We start from the raw sequence: 5,015 nt of genomic DNA, 5'->3' as shown, positions 1-5,015 counted from the left end.
GCACTACCAAATGTAAATTAGATAGCTAGTGGGAAGCTGCCGCATAGCACAGGGAGATCACCTCTGTGCTTTGTGACCATGAGAGGGGTGGGATAGGGAGGGTGGGAGGGAGGGAGACGCAAGAGGGAAGAGATATGGGAACATATGTATATGTATAACTGATTCACTTTGTTGTAAAGGAGAAACTAACACACTATTGTAAGACAGTTAGACTCCAATAAAGATGTTAAAAAAATTTGCATACAGTAAAGTTCATTCTTGGTGGTATACCATTCTACAGCTTTTGACAATTGTAGAGTCATGTACCCACTACCCCTTGTGCAGCCCATTACATACTCAATCCTTCCCTCTCCCCCAATCCCTGGCAACCACTGATCTGCTTTCCTAGTCCTGTTGTAAACTAAATAGTGATATGGAAAGATAGCCATGTCCTAATCCCCACAACGATTGAATATTATATCATATGGAAAAGGGGATTTTGCAGATGTGATTTTCCAGGTGGGTCCTAAATGTAATCACAAGGGTCCTTAAAGAGGGAAGCAAGAAAGTCAAAGGAGGTAGTACGAGACATGAGGATGGAAGCAAGAGGTTGGAGCGATGTGAGGAAGGAGTCACGAGCTAAGGAATACAGGTGGCCTCCAGAAGCTAGAAAAGTCATGGAAAATAAATTCTCCCCTAGAGATTCAAGAAGAAACCAGCCCTACTTTGACTTTATTTAGCCTAGTTAAACTGATTTCAGATTTCTGGCCTCCAGAATTGTAAGAGAATAAACTTGTGGTAATTTTTTATAGCAGCAATAGGAAACTAATACACATATCTTTAGTCCTGCCTCTTTCAAAATGCCATATGAATAGAATCATACAATACTTTTGGGTCTTTGGGGTCTGGCTTCTTTTGCTTGGCAAAATGCATTTAAGATTCGTCCATGCTTATGTTATGCATATTTTACTACTTAAAAAATTGATTCATTCATGTTATTGAGTGAATCAATAGATCTTTCCTTCTTATGACTGACTAGTATCCCATTGTATGCATGTACCAGTTTGTTTATCCACTCACCTGTTGAAGGACATCTGGTTGTTTCCAGTTTTTGATAAAGATGCTATAAACATTTGCATACAAGTTTTTGTGTGTACATAAATTTTCATTTCACTTGGCTATGAAAGACAACTCATAAGGGACTTCCCTGGTAGTTCAGTGGTAAAGAATCTGCCTTCCAACGCAAGGGACGTGGGTTCGATCCCTGGCCGGAGAACTAAGATCCCACATGCTGTGGGGCAACTAAGCCCGCGCGCCACAACTAATGAGGTCGCACGCCTCAATGGGAGAGCCCGGGTGTCGCAAACTATAGAGCCCATGAGCCCCGGAGCCCGTTCGCCACTAGAGAGAGAAAACCTGCACGCCACAACTAGAGAGAAGACCGCGCGGTGCAACGAAGAGACTGCGCGGTAACAAAAAGATCCGGTGTGCCACAACTAAGACCCGACGCAGCCAAAAACATAAGGAAAATAAATAAATAAAATAAATATTAAAAAGACAAATCATAGGTATTCATAGCTTTTAGGCCATGGAGATGTCGATTTAAATATCATTACCAGGGAAACATATTACTAAATAATACAAACAAAAAGAATTACAGGCTTTTTAAGGCCAAGGTTACATTCACAGAACAAGCCATAAGTTCTCAGTTGCAGATGTCTTACAAGTCCCCTTTGTTAGAAATAACATTTTCAAGGACATTTTAAGAAACCAGAATATCATCTTATTCTGTTGCTGGGATTTCTTACACCAGTAGTTAGGAAGGGCCTGTGGTTTTTCAGACTAAATGATGAAATTCCATTATTTAGAACTGTGAGAAATAAGGACAGTTCTAAGAAGATTAAAACTTACTATGGAAAGGAAAGGGGCAAAATAGAATTACAAACAATTGGAATAGGAGCATGTAATGTTACCCACCCCTAGTCCTTAGTATTGTTTGCCATGAAACTTGGTCAGTTTCATGAAGTCATTAAAATTTACCTGTTTTTTCCAACAGATATGCAGTGACACTTCTGCCAGGGGAGTTTTGCCTGAATAGAGAAAAAAAATAAGCCATTCAAACATAAAAGTGGCAATATTTTACCTTAAGGGACCAAAAGTACAGAGGAAGAACTCTGAGTTGCACCCCTCAATGTGAAATCAGGTTCAAGTAATGTAATATGCAAAAGGCTTGTAAAACCAACCTCAAAGTGTGTAACAAATATTTGTCAGGGTATGGGATTTTCTCCTACTTACAAGCTAACAAGTTAGCCTGTTACTATTTCCTGGGTGCCAGCAGCACAGTAAGCAGTATGAGCACCATCAGCATATTTCTGTGGGTTCCCCACATCCCCAGGTCCAACAGGGGGCCATGCAGAGGGGCCAGGTGTACACAGCGCATGTCTGCATCACAGCCGAAGGATATTGGCCTTGGGAAATTCACATCTTTTACAGCAAGCCTGCTCTTTATCCCAGAAGGAAATATCACCTCATCCCTCAAGACAGCTCCCTGCAAACACAGCCCTGAGAAATGAGCCAGGTAAAGTGGTCAGGGCCTTGCATTCTTGGCATATAAAACAAGAACAAGCAGGGACACTCTGGGCTGTGTCAGATTGTATCTCCCAATAATATTATGCCCAGAGAGAAGAGAGGCCATCTCTCCTTGACATGAAGTGAACAATAAGATGTACTGCCCAAAGTTTTGTCCCTAGAATATTTTCTTTTACCACTATTTTTCAGTGGTAAAATAGAGGCTAGAATGCATCTACATTCTGCCTTTAGCTGGTTCCAGCAAACTGCAAAAACCAGGCCTGTGCTTTTTCTCTGTTAACCAGTCATAGAGAACTCTCTGGGAAGCCATAAATGTGGATTAAGTGAGAAGTAAATCAGTAGGAGCAAGTACCGTAGGAGTTTAAAACACCTCTTCAGACAGTTTACTTGTGCCTTCTGACTAGCTTGGACTCAATCGTATATATAACGTTATCATTTTCAAACAGAATACCGCTGTCACATCCAACTTTATGTTTCCATGGATCAGATAACACCTAGTTCCTGATGGTCATTTCAAGTAGCATACCTCACTCTCCTTTTACCTTCCAGATCTCCTGCTCATGCTTTCCAAAGAGTGAACCCACCCAGAAGCTAGAGGGCTAGGAAACCTGTTGATACAATCCCTTCCCAGGGCCAGGGAGGTAGAGAGGGTGGAGTGAATCTCGAAGGGCAAATGGAAGATATCCAGCACAGCCCATAAATGGCATTGATGTCATTGGTGTGATTTTCTAAAACATTAAACCATTCCTGGTAACATTCCAAACAAAACAACACACACTCCTTTCAATTTACACAGTAGTTCCGTTCCTGGAAAATTCCAGGATATTAAAACTGTTCAGAAAATACTTTGAGTTATGCTCGCTTCAGCAGCAATATACTAAAATTGGAATTATACAGAGAAGATTAGCATGGCCCCTGAACCAGAATGACATGCACATTTGTGGAAGCATCCCATATTTTTAAAAGTAAATTTTAGAAAAAGAAAAAAGTACTTTGACTTTACATGTAAAATGAGGTTAGGCTTAGGCTGAGACAATCACAAATAGGTTTCTCATACACACGACTGGCTAGAGGAACATTTGAAAATTATGTAAGGTGTAGAAAAATTCATCCCTGTGAATGTCACATGCATTGAAGAACATATGACATTCTTGGCCCCTGCCCTCTAACTGCCAGGAGATTCCTGCCAGGGGATTCCTGTCAATCACTGTAACAACCAAAATAGCCCCACTTGTTTTCAAAGCATACCCTTGGTGGTACTGCCCCCAGTGAGACCCACTCTCCTAAGGTGAAACATTCATCCTTACAGAATTTGAGTCTGATACTTCATCCCCTTAGCGGCTGGGGGAGACAATAAATGGAAGAAATGACTTTTCAATTCATGGGTCCTTGTTCAATCCAATATACAAAAGTCTCTGAGCCAGCTACCAAACGCTTGCTGCCATTTCTAGCAACATACTGTGAATTTGAATTTTATGATTTAATATAAATAAAAAGTAAGAAAATAACTGGATGCGAAGCTCAAGCTTCACATGGAGCCAGGTAAAGTTTATAAATAACCACATTTCATGTCACTTGAAATTAAACTATAACATTTTTCTAGTTTTAACTTACACATTTTAGGTAACACATACACATTATATAAAATTATAAAAGACACAAAAATAAAAACATAATATTCTGTGGTAGACAGAATAATTGCCCCCCTCAAAGATGCCCACAACCTAATCCCTGGAACCATTTACATGGCAACAAGGATTCTAAAGATATGACTAGGGACTCCCCCGGTGGTCCAGTGGTAAAGAATCCACCTTCCAACGCAGGGGATGTGTGTTCTATCCCTGGTCAGGGAACTAAGTTCCCACATGCAGCAGGGCAACTAAGCCTGCGCGCCACAACTACGGAGCTCTTGTGCCTCATCTAGAGCACGCGTGCCGCAAACTACAGAGCCCATGCGCTCTGGAACCCACGCACCACAACTACAGAGCCCACAAGCCACAACTAGAGAGAAGCCCGCACACCACAACGAAGAGCCCACGTGCCACAATGAAAGATCCCACGTGCCTCAACGAAGATCTCGGGTGCCACAACGGAAGACTCAACACAGCCAAAAATAAATAAATTAATTAATTAATCTTTTTTAAAAAATTTTATTTTATTTATTTTTTTATACAGCAGGTTTTTATTAGTCATCAATTTTATACACATCAGTGTATACATCTCAATCCAAATCGCCCAATTCATCACACACCATCCCCACCCCCCCGCGGCTTTCCACCCTTGGTGTCCATACGTTTGTTCTCTACATCTGTGTCTCAAATTCTGGCCTGCACCCCAGTTCATCTGTACCATTTTTCTAGGTTCCACATACATGCGTTAATATACGATATTTGTTTTTCTCTTTCTGACTTACTTCACTCTGTATGACAGTCTCTAGATCCATCCAC

The 5,015-nt window shown here is 41.1% G+C and overlaps 1 non-coding gene across 1 annotated transcript; it reads left to right on the top strand.

Annotated features, from left to right (window-relative positions):
• The first annotated feature begins 3,423 nt into the window (after positions 1-3,423).
• Positions 3,424-3,529, top strand: LOC112062020 (U6 spliceosomal RNA). Its single transcript, XR_002890495.1, has one exon. It is a non-coding gene; the product is annotated as a U6 spliceosomal RNA (small nuclear RNA).
• The last annotated feature ends 1,486 nt before the right edge of the window (positions 3,530-5,015 follow it).

The sequence above is a fragment of the Physeter macrocephalus genome, chromosome 21 (genome assembly GCF_002837175.3).
Source record: "Physeter macrocephalus isolate SW-GA chromosome 21, ASM283717v5, whole genome shotgun sequence".
Taxonomy (NCBI): Eukaryota; Metazoa; Chordata; class Mammalia; order Artiodactyla; family Physeteridae; genus Physeter; species Physeter macrocephalus.
Note: the sequence above shows the minus strand (reverse complement) of the source record. Positions and strands in the feature narration are given on the sequence as shown.